Source organism: Ovis aries, chromosome X (assembly GCF_016772045.2).
Source record: "Ovis aries strain OAR_USU_Benz2616 breed Rambouillet chromosome X, ARS-UI_Ramb_v3.0, whole genome shotgun sequence".
NCBI lineage: Eukaryota > Metazoa > Chordata > Mammalia > Artiodactyla > Bovidae > Ovis > Ovis aries.
Genome location: NC_056080.1, coordinates 2,718,385 through 2,738,940, shown reverse-complemented (window position 1 = coordinate 2,738,940; position 20,556 = coordinate 2,718,385). Strand labels below are relative to the sequence as shown.

Sequence of the window (20,556 nt, the reverse complement as noted above, 5' to 3'; positions counted from 1 at the left end):
ACCCTTTAGAAACATCTCTTGCCCACAATGGAAGGCACCTCAAAATATCAACAACCACAAAAAAAACTGACTAACTGAAGCTGGACTAGGAAAAAAAAAAAACAGGAAAATGTGTTCTATTCAAGTGGTTGCTACACACATCATCAGGTGTTACTGGTTGTTGCAGTTTAGTCACGGAGTTGTGTCCGACTCTCCGATCACAAGGACTGCCAGGCTCCTCTGTCCTTGGAATTCTCCAGGCAAGAATTCTAGAGCGGGTCGCCATTTTCCTCCTCCAGGGGAGTCTCCCACCCACGGATTGAACCCGCATCTCCTGCATTGGCAGGTGGATTCTTAACCACTGCGCCACCTGGGATCCCCCCAAAATATATATACATGTATGTATGTGAGTGAAGTCGTTCGGTCGTGTCCAACTCTTTGTGACCCCCATGGACTGTAGCCCACCAGGCTCCTCCGTCCATGGAATTTTCCAAGCCAGAAGACTGGAGTGGGTTGCCATTTCCTTCTCCAGGAGATCTTCCCACCCCAGGGATCGAACCCGGGTTTCCCGCACTGTAGGCAGACGCTTTACCGTCTGAGCCACCAGGGAAGTCCACTCTATATACAGTATCACCTTGTTTCTTTTTAAAAATATTATTTGTTTGCTGGCTGTGCCGGGTCTTCATTGCTTCACGAGAGCTACTCTCTCGTGGCAATGCACAGGCTTGCGCTTGCAATGGCTTCTCTCGTCTCACAGCGAGGGCTCTAGGCGTGCCAGCTTCAGTAGTTGCAGCCCAAGGGCTCAGGAGTTGCGGCACACGAGCTTAGTTGCCTCGCCACATGTGGGATCTTCCCAGACCGGAGATTGAACGGGTGTCCCCTGCGTTGCAAGGCAGGCTCTTCACCAGCGGACCAGCAGGGAAGCCCACAGTTCCAACTTACATCAGCTTCCTTATTTTGCTGTCTTGGTTCTTCCTGCTGTACATTTCCTTTGTGTGTGGTATTTGGAGAGCTGTGTAGAAGCCAGGTTTTCTTTGGAAGCAGTTCCAGCCCTGCAGGTGACCCTCTGCGGCTTCCAGTTTCCCTCCGTAGCTCTGTCTGCCCTGGTCCTAGCAAGTGTGAGGCTGATGGTTGAGGCCCGACCTGCGGGTTACACATACGAGCATCACAGTGCAACCATCACAGCGGCTGAGCCGAGTCTGAAAGGGCTTTGTTGATTCAAGACGCAGGAAACATCTGGGGCTGCTACTGGCAGGAGCAGACGGACTTTGTGGTGAGTTTGGGAGAGGCCAGCATGCCCCCTCCAGGTACAAGGGTTCCATGCTCAACAATCCTTTAGCTGGAGAACTCAGGGGAGCAGCTTGAAAGTTTAAGGTATAGGAGATGGAATACAGAGTACTGATATCTTTTTTTTTTTTGGAGAATAATTTGAAATTTATTTATTTTAATTGGAGGCTAATTGTGGTGGGTTTTGCCATACATCGACATAAATCAGCCATGGGTGTACATGCGTCCCCCCACCCCAAACCCCGTTTTTTTACATGAACCATTTTTTTTAAGTCTTTATTGAATTTCTTACAATCTCGCTTCTGTTGTTTACGTTCTGGTGTTTTGGCCCCAAGGCACGTGGGATCTTAGCTTCCTGACCAGGGATCAGACCCGCACCTGCCTGCTTTGGAAGGCAAAGTCTTAACCAGTGGACTGCCAGGGAAGTCCTAAAGTACCGATGTCTTGAGTGGAACTTTGGTGTCTTTATATATATGTATATAATAGCATATCTGTTGTATATATATAATATGTATTTTATATGTGCTCCACACTCAGTCGCTCAGACGTGTCTAACCTTTTGTGACCCTTTGGACTGTAGCCTGCCAGGCTCTGTTATCCATGGGATTTTTCAGGCAAGAATACTACAGTGAGTTGCCGTTTTCCTCCTCCTGGGAATCTTCCCTACCCAGGAATCCAGCTGGCAGGTCCTACATCTCCTGCACTGCAGTCTCGGAGCCGTCAGGGAAGGTCCTTATGTATGGATGGATAGAAACAGACATAAAGTATGTCCATGTGTACATAGATGTGTACATACGTACGTGCAAAGTGTGGATCTACATAAATATATATTATTTGGGAAAGACCCTGATGCTGGGAAAGATGGAAGGCGGGTGGAGAAGGGGACGACAGAGGATGAGATGGTTGGATGGCATCACCGACTCAATGGACATGGGTTTGTGTGGACTCAGGGAGTTGGTGATGGACAGGGAGGCCTGGCGTGCTGCAGTCCGTGGGGTCGCAAAGAGTCGGACACAACTGAGTGACTGAACTGGACTGAACCACCCCCATGACCTCATCTAAGTCTAATTACTTCCCTGGGAGTTATAAGAAATACATGTTTGGTCTTCATTCCATTTCAGGCAGCTCCTGGAGCCCTTGCAATTTCCTAAGTGAGGAAAGAGATAAAGGTGTCTTTTGTTGTGTTAATAAGGTGACTCTTGCAAAGCAGCTAATTGTGGGGACTGGTTGCCAGGGGAGCCAATTTGCTTTCTTTTTTTTTTTAAACTTAATTAATTATTTTTGGCTGTGCTGGGTCTTTCTTGCTGTGTGGGCTTTTCTCTAGTTGAGACAAGCAGGAGCTACTCTCTGGTTCTGGGGCCCAGGCTTCTCAATGCAGCGTCTTCTTTTGTTGTGGAGCACAGGCCCTCGGGTACCTGGGTTTCAGTAATTGCAGCTCCGGGTCACTGGAGCACAGGCTAAGTTGCTTCTCAGCATGTGGGATCTTTCTGAGCCAGAGATCTAACCGGTGTGCCCTGGCAGTGCAGATCAGGCAGATTCTTTACCACCGAGCCACCAGGGAAGCCCCAAATAGATTTTCTCATGAGAGCCTCAGAAGGTTCACCCCCAGCGTCCGAGGAAGGGTGAGGGGCTGTAGGTTGAACCAGCCACCCATGGCCAATGGTATAATCAGTACGCCCACATAATAAAACCTCCATAAAAACACGCAGTGAACCCATGGAGGTGATGGGATGGTGGTTCCCTGGAGAGTGTGTGGGAGCTCCGTATCCTTTCCCTGTACCTCCATATCCTTCCCCGGTGCCTCTCTGGCTGTTCCACAGTCGTATCTATTTGTAATAAACCAGTGAATCCGAAAGTAACCTATTTTCCTGAGTTCTGTGAGCCACTGTAGGAAATGAAACTCAAGGAGGTGGTTGGAGGAACTTGGGGCCTAAAGCTGGTCAGTCGGAAGGACAGGTGACTACGTGGACTTTGTGATTGATGTCTGAAGGAGGTGGGGTTGGGGGGGGGGCAAGTTTGGTGGGATGGAGCTCTTACACTGGGATCCGATGCTGTCTCCCAGTAGTCAGATCAGAATTGAGTTGAGTTGTGGACACCCCAGAGGTGTTAGAGAACTGCTTCGCCAAGGTGTCTTTTGTTATGTTAATAAGGTGACTTTTGCAAAGCAGCTATTTGTGGGGACTAGTTTTCCCCTTGAAAACCGTGCGGTCAGAGCTTATATCAGAACTAAACTCCTGTGGATAAACAGCAAGGCCCAAATGTATAGCCCAACGACCTATATTCAATATCCTGTGATAAACTGTCATGGAAGAGAATATGAAAAAAGAATGTATTCATACATGTGTATAAGTGAGTCAGTTTGCTGTACAGCAGAAATTTAACACAGCATTTTAATTCAGCTATACTAGCCCTAACCCATCCCAGTATTCTTGCCTGGAAAATTCCATGGACAGAGGAGCCTGGCGGGCTACAGTCCATGGGGGTCTGAGCAACTGAGCAGAGACACATACTTCAATTAAACTGTCACAGCATTTCTTAATCAGCTATACCCCAATACAAAAGAAAAAGTTTAAAAAAAAGTGCTCTAAATGAGCTTTAAAAAATATAGAAAATTACAAGTAAACGTTCAAAAGATCCCACCTCCAAATCCTAGCTCACTGGGGGTTACGGCTTCCAGCTAGGAGTTTTGGGGGGGCTCGAACGTTCTGTCCATCAGAGAATATCACCTTCTGTTCTTTAAAAAAATCGGTAACCCAGGTTGTCTGCTTGCTTCTGTCCTGCGTAGAGTGACTGCAGGTTGGTCACCCGGTTTCACACTGACAGCCCCGCAGGCAGGGAGTGTTTCCCCTGCAGGTTTTTACGGGGACTCACCGCCAGCCTTCCTTGAGCTACCACCCAATGGGGCAGAGTTAGGAGACCGTCCAGCCCAGGAGGGTGAACAAGGCAGAGAAAGCGTGACAGGCGTGAGACCGCCCCTGCAGGCGTTTCAAGCAGGGAGGGTGTCATTAGGGGCAGGTGCCTGAAGCTAAGGTCGCTGACCCTGACGACTGGAAATGCAGGTTTTGCTGCAGACCTCTGGCCTCAGGGACCGCGTGGGCTGATATGACACCAGGGGTGGGCTTTGGGGCAGGTGGCCCCACGGCCTGGAGCACGCAGGTAAGGGACGCAGAGAAAGAAGTGGTGAGTTGAGCTTTGGGAACGCGGCAGAGACCACTCGCCTGTGTACCCCGGGTTCAGGGTTCCCCACCACCACCTCAGCACTGTACATATGTGGGGCAGGCAAGTCATTACGCACTGAATTGTGTGCCCCCAGATTCAGTGCGGATGTCCTGGCTGAACATCCGGGACCTTTGAATGTGGCTGTGTTTGGAGATCTTTAAAGAGGGGGTGATGAAGATAAACGGAGGTCACTAGGGTGGGCCCTGATCCCGCAGGACCGGGGTCCTTATAAGAAGAGGAGGTCAGCACACAGATACACACGGGGGTGGGGGGCAGCCGCGTGGGGGCACAGGGAGCAGACGGCCACTGACATGCCCAGGAGAGAGGCCTCGGGAGGAACCTGGCCTGCGTGCGCCTGGATCTTGAACTTCCAGCCTCCAGGAGGGGGCGAGAACACACTCAAGTCTGTTACTTAAAAGCTGTCCAGCCTATGGTACTTTGTTATGGCCGCCCTGGCAAAATACTAGGATAATTTTTAGCTGCAGGAGGATTGTTTCTGGGCGTTGTAGGATATGTAGCAGCCTTCCTTGTCTCTACCCACTAAATGCCACTAGCAAACACCTCCTGTATGTCTGGTTATCAATCCATCCATCAATCAGTCCTATAAATCCAGCCACTATCTACCCATCCATCCATCCATCCATCCATTCACACTTCTGTCTGTCCACCCATCTATCCATCCATCCATCCTTCTCTCTGTCCACCTGTCATTCTGTCTGTGCGTCCATCCATCCATCTTCTGTCTACCCATTTACCTAGCCATGCATCCATCCTATGTACCCACCCATACGTCTGTGTACCCATCCTTCAATGTACCCGTCCACGTATCGACCCATCCATCTTCTGTCGATGTATCCATCCATGCATTCATCTGTTCATCCAGTCATCCTATCTCTCCGTCCATCCTTCATCCCTCTACTCATCCATCCTTCTGTTAATCCGTTTGTCTGTCCATCCAGCCGTCTGTGTGTGTGTCAGTTGCTCAGTCATGTCTGAGTCTTTGCGACCCCGTGGACGGTAGCCCGGCAGGCTTCTCTGTCCAGGGGATTCTCCAGGCCAGAAGACTGGAGTGGGCTGCCATTTCCTCCTCCAGGGGACCTTCCTGACCCAAGGATTGAAGTCGGGCCTCCTCCTCCTGTCTGTCTGTCCATCCATACGTCTATCTGTCCATTCTTCTATCTATCCATCCACCTCTATCCATGCCTCCCTCTATCTATCCATCCATCTATATTCTAACTATCCAGATGGATAGTTATCTATCCGTTTATCTCTATCCATCTATCTGTATTTCTATCTCTCTATGCATACACACAGGCACACACATGTATGGAGTCATATGTGCATGGAATCCCAGGAGCCTACTGAAACAAGAAGGCAGAGCTGCAGCTCAGAGGTTCTTCCCTGTGTATGCAGTCAGCTTCTTCATGTCCCTTGACTCCAGGAATCCTTGACCTGATTCAAAGAGCCCTCAGTCTGGGAGTCAAGAGGCATTAGAGGGAAAAAAAAAAAAAAAAAAGAATGTGCTCCGCGTAGAGCTGAAACATTTCACTGATTCATTTTTACAACACCTTCCTGACAACAACACGCTCATTTTGCGGCTTAGACAACGTGTCCTTCCACGCTTGTAAAACCCAGCTAAGTGTCCTGCTAATTAACCCTTTCCTTTGAGACGCCAGATAAGGAAGCTGATGGGAACTGGCTGAGGTCGCGCAGCTCCTGGAGAGCTAGGGTCTGTCCATCCGGTTGCCGGTTTGCTGAAGCCGTCCGTCTCGCCATCCGTCACCTCCCTCTGCCCCATTGTTGTCTTTGCGCGTCTGCGACGCGTAGGTACCACTCAGCGGAGATTGGTGGCAGGGCAGACTGCAGCCCGGTGGTCCCTGTGGCTCCCAGTGGGTGGGCACCTGTAGAGTTTGCTCTGTTCCAGCCATGGGGGGCTCACAAGCCTTGCCCCCAGCTTCCTCCAGCCTGCATAGAAGGGCTTCCACATCACGTTCAGCGTCCAGGTGGGCCCATGTGGGGATTCTCCTGTGACAAGGCAGGGAAACTAACAGCTCTGGTTTTAGGACTTCTTGGTGGTCCAGTGGCTAAGAGTCTACGCTCGCAATGTAGGCAGGCCCGAGTTCCACCCCTGGCCAGGGAACTAGATCCCATGGGCTGCAGCTAAGAGTTCGCATGCCCTAGTGAGGATCCTGCATGCTACAACTAAGACTCAGAGCAGCCAAGTAAATAAATAGAAATTTTTTAACAAAAAAGAATGTCTTTCTCATCTACCTGAAGGCGAGATCTCCTTATTTACATACTCCATGTGATCTCTGAGCTCTACCTTAACACTTCAGAGCTGTGATTCTCCCTTGTCTACATGGGCAGTTTGCTATGGCTATGTCTGAGCCCCGTACCTACCATCAGCAAGCTCAGGAGAAAGACCCCTCAGCCAGCACATCCTACTGAGGCCTGGTGGATAGTAGGTGCTCAACTAAATGTGCATGCATGCTCAGTCGTGTCTGACTCTAGGTGACCCCGTGGACTGTAGCCCCACCAGGCTCCTCTGCCCATGGGATTCTCCCGGCAAGAATACTGGAATTGGGTTGCCATTTCCTCCTCCAGGGGATCTTCCCGACCCAGGGATTGAACCCACATCTCTTGCATCTCTGGCACTGTCAGGCGGATTCTTGAGCACTGAGCCTTCTTGGAAGACCCCACTCAACTAAATATGCTATGTTAGTGAATACAGTCCTTTACTACAAAGAAAAAAGAAGCAAGCTCTGGCTTCCGTACAGAGCTAGCGTGGCAGTAGGGACCATCCACTGCTCCCCTCCAGTCACCTGTTTGTCCCCAGCCCAGGGAGCTCTGGGAGGGACGCCTGGTGTGGATGGCTGCATGTTCTGCTTGCGGTATTTTCCTCCTGGGTGCAGTAGGTATTTTTGCAGGAAGGTCGTTTGTCCTGACCATCTTTGCTGTCAGACTACCACTCAGATGACCTGCCTGCCAGAGCGGGCTAGATTTACTCCTTGCAGTGAAGTGTCCACAGACCAGCAGCATCAGCACCATCTGGGACCTTGCCAAAAATGCAGACCCCCCCAGGCCCCACCCAGCCCACCTGAACCAGTATCTGCATTTCACCCCGGTTTCCCGGGTCTTGGGGGTCTTTGTCCCATGGGATCAAACCCCATGGTGCGTGTGGTGAGCAGCTGTATGAGAATCTTGGCTTGCGATGACTTTATGAAGAAAACAGGAAATCAGCTGAGTCCAGGGAGAGTGGTGTCTTGCTTCTTTTCAAGGAACCAACAGGCAGAAGTATCTATTTTTATATTGTCTGTGTTTTTGAGGTTTCTTCTGCTGTGGATCATCAAAACCACATCCCTCATAGATGACTGATGAGGAAATAAAATGCATTCATGATTCTGTCTATGTGTGTATCCATCTCTCTATCTCTCTATCCATCCATCTACCCCTATCATATCTATCTACCTGTCTACCCATCTGTCTATCCCTCTATCGCATCTATCATCCATCCATCTCTCTATCCATCCATGCATACATCCATCCATCTATCCATCCATCCATGCATACATCCATCCATCTATCCATCCATCTACCCCTCTATCATATCTATCTACCTATCTACCCATCTGTCTATCCCTCTATCACATCTATCATCCATCCATCTCTCTATCCATCCATGCATACGTCCATCCATCTATCTATCCATCCATACATACATCCATCCATCTATCCATCCATCCATCCATGCATCCATTCACACATTTATCATCCATCCATCCATCTCTCTAATCCATCCATCCATATGTCCGTATGTCTGTCTATCCTCCATCCATCTATTCTCCATCCATACGTCCATCTATCCATCTATCCATCTGTCTGTCCATCCATCCATACATCCATCTATCTATCCATCCGTATGTCCATCCATCCATATGTCCATCCATCCAACCATCCATCTATCTGTCCATCCATCCATCCATTCATTCATACATCTATCTAACTATCCATCCGTATGTCCATCCATCCATATGTCCATCCATCGATCCATCTATCCATCTATCCAACCATCCATCTATCCATCCATCCATCCATATGTCCATTCATCTATCCATCCATCCATCCATCCATCCATATGTCCATCCATCCATCCATCCATCCATCCATCCATTCATGCTTCCATCCCTCATCCATCCATCCATCCATCCATCCATTTATCCATCCAGCCATCTATCCATACATCCATACATCCATGGAGACCTATCTATCTATCTATCCTGGAGACTACCAGCAAAAAAAACAAAAACACTACTATTTGAAAAAAAGGAAAACGAAAGTTCTAAAACTAAACCAAATGAAGAGACATTTGTTTTTTTTTCCATCTGCCATTTGAATGTTAACCCATAATAGCAGCAGCACAGTGTCCGACTAAGCAACTCTTAGCCCAGCCTTGCCCAGAGAGGCAGGGTTTGTCCTGTTTAGCCTAACCAAGCAAACCACAGTGAAGCAGACAGCAGAGAGACAGTGGTGGAAAGCAGGCTGCTGGTCGCCTCCTCTCCTTCCCTAAGATAACACCAGAGAGACAGTGGTGGAAAGCAGGCTGCTGGTCGCCTCCTCTCCTTCCCTAAGATAACACAAACCTGGAAAAAGTAGTGCAGCTTGCACGGTCCCTCCAGAATCCACAAGCCCCTTGTCCATTCAGAACGATTCAGGTCCAGGATACACTTCTCTCATTTTTTTTTTTTTTTTCCTCTAAGCCTAGCATTTCCCAAACACATCACACACTCCCTTTAACAAGAAAGTAACCTCTGTTAACTTTCCGTTGAGTTGGATCTCTGTTGCCTCCCCCACACTGCACCAAGAACATGCTTTTAGAAGTGCCAGACGACTGGTATGCTTGGGGTCCACTGGGGCCTTCCAGCTCTCTTGACCAGACTGTCCTAAAGCAATCACTGAGAATGAACCTAGCATCCCGGCAAGTCATTGTGGTATGCAGAGCATTAAAGGAAGCATAAATTTGCATAGTAAATTGCACAGACCAAGAACCTGAAGTAGCTCAAAGGGTAAAGAGTTTAAGAATCATGAAAATGGGATGTGTGTGTATGTATAGACATGCATACACATTTATGTGATATATGTAAGGAATCCAGTTGTGTGTGTGACTTTAAGCAACTTGAGGCACTGTGTTTACATAAAATTTAAACTTACAAAGACATACATTCTTCTGTGTTATCAGTTCGGTTCAGTTGCTCAGTCATGTCTGACTCTTTGCAACCCCATGCACGCCAGGCCTCCCTGTCCATCACCAACTCCCAGAGTTTACTCAAACTCATGTCCATTGAGTCGGTGATGCCATGCAGCCATCTCCTCCTCTGTCGTCCCCTTCTCCTCCTGCCTTCAGTCTTTCCCAGCATCAGGGTCTCTTCCAGTGAGTCAGTTCTTCACACCAGGTGGCCAAAGGATTGGAGCTTCAGCTTCAGCATCAGTCCTTCCAATGAATAGTTATGCATGGATGTGAGTATAATTAAAGCAAGAGGAAAGGTCAGGCATGTCACATACGCATACTGAATGTGCATATGTGCAAACATCGTATTATTGATAAATAGACGTGTGTGTTGCCTTAAGGAACTTAGGCTGTGGGCTTCCCCACTGGCTCCGTGGTAAAGAATCCACAGGCCAACACAAGCGACATGGGTTCCAGCCCTGGTTCAGGAAGATCCCACGTGCCCCTGGGTAGGTAACTCAGCCCATGCGCCACTAAGCCCGTGTTCTAGACCCCGGGAGCCACAACTTCTGAAACCCGTGAACATTAGAGTCTGTGCTTTACAACAGGGAAGCCACCTCAGTGAGCAGCCCACACCCCGCAACTAGAGAGCAGACCCCGCTCAACACAACCAGAGAAAAGCCGGAGTAGCAAGACCCAGCACAGCCAAAAAAAGAAAAGGACAAGAAATGGAGATGAAAATTCCTTCTGTATAATCTGGTGTGTATGTAACACAAAGGGTGAAGAGAATCGTTCAAGCTTCAGAGTTGTGTAATAGGTTCAGTGGACGGGATGGATCAAACAGTTATACTACGTGTATTTTGTTGCTTGGCGGACACATTTCAATCAAATATGTTTGTGGGCAGCCAGCCAGTATATGAATGGATAAAGAAGTACTTTGAAAAATGCATCTATTCCAGCCCCATCTCCCCTGAAAGAACCTCCGTGGCGATCAATCCTGGTGACCTCCTCACCTCTTGGAGTCACTGGAATGCCACGTAAAGGAAGGTAATTTACTGGGACTCGATTTGGGGTTTGATAATAAAGCCATAATACCTTCAAGTCCCCGAAAGCAGTATATCAAAGACAAGACTGTGATAAGCCCAGCTCGTGAAGAAATGGGTCGTGCTTGATAATTAAAAACCATAAATAACCGAAAACAGCAGCCTTGAAATGACTCAGATTTTTCACATCTGCCTCTGTCGTTCAGCTCCGGTTCATGTTACGTGTAGCCCCAGAGGACTGAGTCAGTGGGCGGGGTCCACGTGTGTTCTGCTCTTTGCTGCCCGAGAACCTCCCTTTAGCCTCCATGGAGGGTCTCAACATGTAGCTCAGTTGGTAAAGAAACTGCTTGCAATACAGGAAACCTGAGTTCAATCCCTGGGTCAGGAAGATCCCCTGGAGAAGGAAATGGCAACCCATTCCAGTATTCTTGCCTATAGAATGCCACGGACAGAGGAGCCTGCAGGCTACTGTCCATGGGGCTGCAAAGAGTTGGACATGACTTAGAGATGTAACAGCGTTTGTCATATTCTAGCATTTCTGGGCTTCATTTTTATTTTCATATTTTTTACGTGCTAGAGTCGATTTACAGGGTGGTGTCAATTTCTGCCGTACGGCACAGCAATTCAGTTACAAATATGTATTAAAAAAATGTGAAAGTGTTAGTCGTGTCCGACTCTTTGAGACCCCATGGACACAGACTCCTCTGTCTGTGGCATTCTCCAGACAAGAATACTGGAGTGGGTTGCCATTTCCTTCTCCAGGGGATCTTCCTGACCCAGGGATCGAACCCCCGTCTCCTGCATTGCAGGTGGATTCTGTATTGTCTGAGCCACCAAGGCGGCGATTCATTGTTTTTTTTTTTTTTTAATATTCTTTTCCGTTATGATTTATCCCAAGATATCAAATACATTTCCCTGTGTATACAATGGGATCTTGTGTACTCAACCTGTGTATAATCGTTAGCATTTCTGGGCTTTATTTTTTTTAATGAAGTAGAGCTGATTTCCAGTGTTGTGTTAATTTCTGCTGTACAACGAAGTGATGCAGTTATACGTATATATTCTTTTTCCACTATGCCTTATCACAGGATATCAAATAGCGTGCCCTGGTCTATACAGTAGCATCTTGTTTATTCCTCCTGTATATAATAGTTTGCATTTCTGGGCTTTCCTTTGATACCTTTTACTGAAGTTTACTTGATTTACAGTGTGATGTTAATCTCTGTTGTACAGCAAAGTGAGTCAGATAAACATATATATATATATACACACACTTTTCCATTCTCTCTTTTTTTTTATTTTTTAATTGAAGGATAATTGCTTTACGGAATTTTGCTGTTTTCTGTCAAACCTCAACATGAATCAGCCATAGGTATACGTATGTCCCCTCCCTTTTGAACCTGCCTCCCATCTCCCTCCTCACCCCCAGGTTGATACAGAGCCCCTGTCTGAGTTTCCTGAGACATTCAGCAAATTCCTGTTGGCTGTCTGTTTGACACATGGTAATGTAAGTTTCCCTGGTACTCTCTCCACACATCTCACCCTCTCCTCCCTTCTCCCCGTGCCCACAAGTCTGTTGTCTATATCTGCTTCTCCATTCAATTCAGTTCAGTCGCTCAGTCGTGTCCGACCCTTTGCGACCCCATGGACTGCAGCACGCCAGGCCTCCATGTCCATCACCGACTCCCGGAGCTGACTCAAAACTCATGTCCATCGAGTCGGGGACGCCATCCAACCATCTCATCCTCTGTTGTCCCTTCTCCTCCCATCTTCAGTCTTTCCCAGCATCAGGGTCTTCTTTTCTCTATTGCGGCCCTGTAATTTTCCTTTCTCTTTTATCACAGGGTATTGAGTAGAGCTCCCCGTGCTCTGTAGAGGTCCTACTGTAGTAGGAGCTTGTCGTTTATCCCTTCTATATATATGCTCGTTCAGGTTTCTGGGCTTTGCTTTTATACACGTCAGTGCAGTATCCTTGATTCGCAGTGTCGTGTTAATCTCTGCGGTACAGCAAGGTGACTCAGTCAGACGCGTGTATTCCTTGCCATTCTCTTTTATCACAGGACCTTGTTATTTATCCCTCTGTATGTACTAGTGAGCATTCCTGGGCTTTTGGAGGCGGCGGTGGCTTGCCGGAGAGTAGCTGAGCCCATGCTGAAATTCACAGCAGAACCCGTACCCTCGAAATGTGCCCACTTGGTCCCATGCGTACAGAGAGAATAGAAGCTGATTGCAGACAATCATAAGGCAGCCGCCCAGTGGATCCTGAGCTTCCAGGCCCCCGTCCGGCTCAAGAGGGGAGCCTCCCACGAGTGTCCGGTCGCCCTGGTCCCAGCCACCTGATTTGCCCTGAGATGTCAGTCCCCCCACTCAACATCCTCAGGGCCAAGCCTCAGATCGGTCTTGGAGAATGAGTCTCCACTTGCCAATCTTGGACTGACTGCCCTCCGCTGGGATTCTCCACCAGCTGTTTGTCCACTGGAGTCTTCTGCAGAATCAATCCCAAGCGGGAAGGCATGTCCGGTTTTAGCTTGAGGGTTCCCTTGGTGATCAGTGTGGTGAGACAGGTGTTGAACATCCCCGAGGTTCCACCTCGAACAATTCCATTTCTAGGCCTCTACAAGGTTTCTGTTCTGCAGGGGTCGGCGGGCGGGGGGTTGGTGGGGGGCGGGCTGTTGCGGGGGCAGGCTGTTGAAGGGTGCCTGGCATGTGGGATCTTAGTTCCCCAACTTGGGACCGAACTCACATCCCTTGCCTTTGGGACACGGAGTGGACTCCTGGACCACCAGGAAATTCCCTGCAAGGGTAAGTAACATAAAGCCTCTATTCTTCCTGATCTTGGAGCCCAGTGGCTTACATAGCTCAGGTACAGTCTTTTCACTTGAGTCTCTAAGACTGGCCCAAGGGTCAGTTGCTCAGTCGTGTCTGACTCTCTGGGATCCCACGGACCGTAGCCCACCAGGCTCCTCTGTCCATGGGAATTCTCCAGGCAACAATCCTGGAGTGGGTTGCCATTTCTTCCTCCAGGGGATCTTCCGAACCCCGGGATTGTACCCAGTTCTCCTCCATTAGCAGGCAGATTCTTTATTGTCTGAGCCACCAGGGAAGCCCCCCTCCCCCCAAAACTGGCCCCGAAGGATCCTCCATTTACGTTTCATGCCCTGCACCCTGGTTCTTTATCTGGTGAGGAACCTCACCTTGAATGCAGGACAAGAGCCAACCACTGCTCCGGGCTGGTCACATGGTTAGTCTGGGGCCTGACTTTACATCTGCCTTCCATTCAATAAGATAAATCCTTGGGGTGGTGGGGCGGGGTGGGGGGGGATGTTTATGATAGCAGGGAAGTAAGGGCTGGCTCAGGGGCAAAAAAAAAAAAAAGTCCTGGAGGAATAGTTAATACAGGCAGCAGAAACCACCACGGGCTCTGCGTTCTGGCAGCAGGAACAGAAAAGAACAACCTGGCTATTGTGAACACGGCTGCGATGAACACTGTCTCTTTCATTTCTGCTCTCCTCGCTGTGTACGCCCAGCAATGGGATTGCTGCGTCGCACACCCATGGCGGATTCATGTCAACGTACGGCAAAAACCACCGCAATGTTGTAAAGTAGTTAGCCTCCACTGAAAATAATGATTTTTTTTTTTTTTTGAAAGGAAGACAACAGCTTTCTCTGGGATTAGAATCCTGGCTCTCCCAGAGTGTTTTTCCAGTAGTCATGTCTGGATGTGAGAGTGGGACTATAAAGAAAGCTGAGCGCCAAAGAATTGATGCTTTTGAGCTGTGGTGTTGGAGTCGACTCTTGAGAGTCCCTTAGACTGCAAGGAGATGCAACCAGTCCATCCTAAAGGACATCAGTCCTGGGTGTTCATTGGAAGGACGGATGTTGAAGCTGAAACTCCAATATTTTGGTCACCAGATGTGAAGAACTGACTCACTGGAAAAGACCCTGGTGCTGAGAAAGATTGAAGGCAGGAGGAGAATGGGATGACAGAGGATGAGATGGTTGAATGGCATCACCTACTCAATGAACATAATATTTGAGAAAGCTCCGGGAGTTGGTGATGGACAGGGAGGCCTGGCATCCTGCAGTCTATGGGGTCGCAAAGAGTTGGACACGACCGAGTGAGTGAACTGAGCTGACTCTCCCAGTGTGTGTATTGAGAGTGGAGGTGAGTCTTCTCGCTTCACCCCTGCCCTGTGAGGACTCAGAGAGGCCCCTTAGAGAGGGTAAGACCTCAGGCTGAAGATCTGGGGCCCCGAGGAGCTGATCCCTGCCTGAGGGACCAGGCAGGGTGCTATGCTGGTAAAAGCTGGATTGGCCCGGGTGCTTGGAAATGCTGACCGCGGTGACTCGTGGTGACGGGCAGAGCCAAGATCTTGCAGCCTTTGGGATTTCTGCTCCGGGGGTAGGAGAGACTCCAGCTGAGAGGGAACCACCTCTCAGGCTCTGGAGCTGCCCCTGGGGAGGACATCTGCTGGGACAGGTCCCAAGAACTTGTCCCAAGGTGCTTCTGAGGGCGGGTCAGCTTCCAGAGGCCCGGAGCCATCTCTGGGCAGTATGGGGTCGTAGGGGTGTGGTCTGCCCTTTGACCTTGCCAGTCCCTTCATATTCCTTGCTGGGAGAGACTCAAGAGCAGCTAGAAGGGTAGGGAATGATCCATAAGGACAGCAGAGGCTCCTTTCTCATTCTCTCCAGGACCCGGGACCACTAAGACCACACCTTAATGGACGGCTAACTGACTTACGCCGGGATTAAGCCAGGAGTTTTAGTATCTAAAGCCATTGTGGTCTGACCCTGTACAGCAGTCTGCGACCACAAACATCCCAGGGTGTGCTGGAATCGTGACCTCCAAGCCACGCTTTGACCCGTCTCTCCGACGAGTACGTTTTGTAGAGACATCCCCCCACCAACCCCAAGACCAGATGTCACCTTTGGATGATGTCTGGGTCATGCATGCGTGCGTACTAAGTTGATTCAGTCCTGTCTGACTCTGCGACTCCGTGGACAGTAGCCCGCCAGGCTCCTTTGTCCATGGGATTCTCCAGGCAAGAAATACTGGAGAGGGTTGCCATGCCCTCCTCCAAGGGATCTTCCCCAGCCACAGATGGAACCCACATCTCCTGCATTGCAGGTGGATACTTGCCCACTGAGCCACTGGAGAAACTCCCCTCAGGTCATGCTTCTCTTCTTTCTTTAAGTTGCTCAGTCGTGTCTGACTCTTTGCGACCCTGTGGACCAGGCCTCTTGGTCCATGAGATTTTCCAGGCAAGAGTACTGGAGTGGGTTGCCATGCTTACTCAGGCTCAACTCTTTTTTTGCAGGTTTCACCTTAGGGTTTCCAAAAAGAACGGGAAATCTGTCCGCAGCCGCTGCATTATGTATTAATTATAGGAAAACCTGCCAGATGCCCGGGGCACACAAAACAATTAAAACTAATGTTTTATTTATAGATGGGAAATCATGAAAACAAAGACGGAGTTAGTCTCTTTTTTTTTTTAAAAAAAAAAGACCTAAACAAAAGAAAAGGATGACAGGAGGGGACTTGGTCAAAGAGACAGGGTGTGAACTTCCCTGCTGGTCCAGTGGCTAAGACGCCACGCTCCCAATGCGGGAGGCCTGGGTTCAGTCCCTGGTCAGGGAGCTACATCCATGCCGCATGGCAGTGACTAAGGTAGATGCTTCCGTGTGTCGCAAGGAAGACCTGGCACGGCCAAATAAATAAAGAAAAGAGACATGGGTGCCAAGTCGCTTCAGTTGTGTCTGACTCTTTGCGATCCCCATAGGCTGCAGCCCGCCAGACTCCTCTGTCCGTGGACTCTCCATGGGATTCTCCAGGCAAGAATACTGGAGTGGGTTGCCATTCCCTCCTCAAAGGGGATCTTCCCAACCCAGGGCTCGAACCTGAGTCTCCTGCATCTCCTGCACTGGCAGGCAGGTTCTTTTCCCCCTGAGCCACCAGGGAAGCCTCCAGAGAGACACAGGGGTGAGTTATCTTTTGATAGGTAGAGATGTCCCCCAGATGTGTGGGCAGGGGCATCCCGGGCTCACTTCCTCTCTGCTGTTTTGCACCCCGCCCACGAGACGGGGGTGGGGGGGTGGGAGGGTGGGTGACCTGGCTGAGCACCCTCGCCCAGGGTGATGGTGAGGAATGCATTCCTCGGGGCTCCGTGTGCAGCATGTGGGGGCGATGGGCAGGGAGGCGGGAATGGTTTCCTGCTCACTGTGCACGGAGCATGCAGTGTGGCAGACCTCACCCGTCACCGCCCCCCCACTGGGGACCCCTGGGTGATGAGTGGCCCCTGCACGTGCCCCCACCCCCTGCCTTTCAGCACGCCCCTTCTCCACTCACACCTGGGGTGTGCCTGTCGGCCGTGGGCCAGCCCTAGCGCACCTCCAAAATGCTCTGCATAAACGTCCTCCGAGATGACCGTCATGTCCCTTTGATTCCTTCCTCCCCCGTGGTGTGACGACTGAGGTCAGCAAGCCCAGCTCCCTTTCTGATTTATGCATGAGGCACTTGGCAGTCAGGGACAGACATGTGGAGAGATGCAGGCGTGGGGCCTAGATAACTTTTTTATGAGAGATTCTCCGGTTGTCCAGGGATGACTTTACAGCCAGGTGATGGTTCCCTATAACTTCCCCGGGGCTGTGCAGTGACTCTTCAGAAGCCAGGCAGGCAGGGGGCCCAGGGTGTCGTCCCGTGTGGTCAGTTGGAGAAGCTGTGTGAGGTCCTGAGATCAAGTCCGAGCACCTTGTCTGTTTCACCGTGAATAGCTTGGTAAGTTGCATTCATTGCCGCCCCCCCCCCCCCCCACCCCGCCCCGGCTTCTCAACTGCCAAGCGATTCAGATAAATGAAGACAGAAAACGCCTCCTGGTAATAGGGACTTGAGCGCAGAGCTTCAGAGGGCGGCGTCTACAGGTTCCTGTTTTGTTCCTTTTATAGGATAGTGAGATAGCTTACAGGCCACGACTTGATTAAATTATTCGAAGGGCTTTTTGTTGTCGTTCAGTTGCTAAGTTGTCTCGGACTCTTTGTGACCCCGTGGACGGCAGCACACCAGGCTCCTCTGCCTTCTAGTGTCTCCCGGAGTTTGCTCAAGCTCTTGCCCGCCGAGTCGGTGATGCTATCTAACCATCTCGTCCTCTGCCGCCCCCTTCTCCTTTGGCCCTCAGTCTTTCCCAGCATCAGGGTCTTTTTGCAATGAGTCGGCTCTTGGCATCAGGTGGCTGAAGGATGAGACAGAGATTTCTGAACCATCTGGAGTGGGAGTAATGAAAGCTTACCTTGCAAAGAAAAGACTGTTACCTTTTGGAGAAACCTGCAGACCCACCCACAGCGGTTTATCTGATAACCAGTCATTTGTTTGTTTGCTCTGAAACAAGGAGGTCTCGTGGGAGTGGGAATCAATTGCTAGATCATCTTTTTGTCTTTCTTTCTGGATGAAAGCCCTAAACACGAGTTTGGTAAAAAGAATAGTGGTGGGACGTCCTGGCGGTTTAGTGGTTGAGATTCCGTGCTTCCAAGGCAGGGGGAGTGAGTTCAATCCCTGGTCTGGTAACTAACAGTCCACATGTCTCTTGGCATGGACAAATAAGTAATTTTTAAAGGTAAAAAAGGGGGGAAAAAAACGTAATGGAGAGTTCAGGAGCAAGAACTCTTAAGAGGAAGTGAGCAGAGAGGTGCATTTTGTGCTCTAGCTTGTCTCAAGAGAGAAATGTAAGCAATTAGCCTTGCCAACCATAAGATCAGAACCATTGCTTCTTAGTTCAGTACAAGGAATATAAATAAGACGCATGTGCCCTGAAACGCATTCTGTGAAAGACTGATGTCATTCTCAGCTTGCTTTGGAAAAGCAACTGCTTGCTTTTTCCAAAACAATTTGGAGGCCAAATGAATACCAGGTCCACTATTTTCTTCCTTTTTTTTTTTTCACTTTGCACCTTTCTGTTCTTTCTTAAAAATATGAATAAGTCTGTCATGAACCGCTTGAATCTGTGTCCTGAAAAACGGCAATGAACCGTGTTTCCTCACTGAGAGGCTTACGCATTGATCAATGCGTCCTCAGGATAGTTGCGTCTCGGGTTCTTTGTGGCTGCAACGGTTGGGTTTTTGGGTGTGCTGTTTGTTATTCCAGGGTTTGTCTGTGTCGTCTGTCTTTATAAAGGAGCTGGGTTAAACAGGGAACGCATTTGCAGTTCAACCACTTTATTCCGTGCTTGTCTATCAGTTACAGAAAATCAGCATTTGGGACAATCTATCCTTTGCACTGAATGCCACACGCAACCTACTTATTATGAACCAACCAAAGATGTGATTTTTCTCCCAGCAATAGAGGCTAAGAAATGCGTGTAAACCCCATTCAGCCTGAGGCTTCATGTTTCTCTTACGAACAAATGATCAGAATGAATTAAGATGTCCACTTCTTGCTTGCTTTTCTTCTTATCTGAGGGTCAATGTATTTCCTGTCTACCTCAGTTTTTTCCTTTCTGCTGTCCCTTGCACATTGAATTAGAGGGACTGATAGAAATGACTGTCATCTACGATGATGTCACTAAAAATGCTGAGGCAGTTTTCTTGAAAGATTCCTCTGTATCATGGTTATTTGCCAACGGCACTCTGTGTGTTCACTAACCACGTGAGGATACCCGAGAGATTATTCCTGTGAATTGGTGTTTGCAGGGACATTCCTATTTGCCAACTGAGATATTGCCCCACATTCATTTATAATGAGATTGTAAACGTAACAACTGATGCTATCAGAACTCAGAGAAGTGTAAAAGCTTTCAGAGATAAAACAAGAGAGAGAAAAAAATGTGTCCGTCTATCTGTATTTAAAGGGTAAACAGTATCTGTCAGGTATCCCTTAAAAGGTTGAATGAAACTGTCTTTATTTTTTTTTCCCCCCTCTCTCTTTTTTGCCCCTTTTCCTTTTTTTAAGTCACTCAGTCATGTCCTACTCTTCGCCACCCCATGGACTGTAGCCTACCAGGCTCCTGTGCCCACGGAATTTTCCAGGCAAGAGTACTGGGGTGGGTTGCTATTTCCTTCTCCAAGGGATCTTCCCCACCCAGGGATCAAATCTGGCTCTCCCGCATTGTAGGCAGATGCTTACAGGGAAGCACCAGGGAAGTCACAGTAGCTAGGACATAGAAGCAAGCTAGATGCCCGTCGACAGAGGGATGGATAAACAAATTGTGGTACACAGACACAGTGGAATATTACTCAGCCATGAAAAGGAACACGTTTGAGTCAATTGAGATGAGGTAGATGAACCTAGAGCCTGTTATACAGAGTGAAGTGAGTCAGAAAGAGAAAAAGCAGATATCAGCACACATATACAGAACCTAAAAGGTGGTACTGAGGAACCTATTTGCAGAGGAGGAATGGAGACACAGACGTGGAGAACAGACTGTGGTCTCTGGAACGGAGTAGGTCGGACAGATGGAGAGACTTGCGCTGAAACTCCTACACTGCCATGTGCGAAATAGGTCCCCGGGGGAAGTGGCTCTATGGTGCTGGGAACTTAGCCTGGTGCTCTGGGATGACCTCGAGGGGTGGGATGGGGGGAGGTGGGAGGGAGGGTCCAGAGGGAGGGGACACGTGTATACCTGTGACTGATTCGCGTTGATATGTGGCAGAAATGAACACAACATCGTAAACCAGTTATCGTCCAATGAAAAATAAATCAGAGAAGGAAACGGCAAGCCCACTCCAGTATTCTTGCCTGGAAAAGTCCATGGACGGAGGAGCCTGGCGGGCTGCAGTCCGTGGGGTTACATGCCCGAGCGTGGATGCAGGAGGGTG

The 20,556-nt window shown here is 49.2% G+C and overlaps 1 protein-coding gene across 3 annotated transcripts in view; it reads left to right on the top strand.

Moving 5' to 3' along the window:
* The window catches only part of LOC101118590 (steroid sulfatase), a 225,823-nt gene that overhangs the window by 5,026 nt on the left and 200,241 nt on the right, over positions 1-20,556 (top strand). The window contains exon 1 of one of the 3 annotated variants that reach the window (XM_060407553.1): positions 960-1,252. The exons of the other annotated variants lie outside the window; for them this stretch is intronic. The gene's annotated coding sequence lies outside the window, so the exon portion shown is untranslated. Of the gene's footprint in view, positions 1-959; positions 1,253-20,556 lie in introns of those variants that run through there. 3 annotated transcript variants of the gene reach the window in all.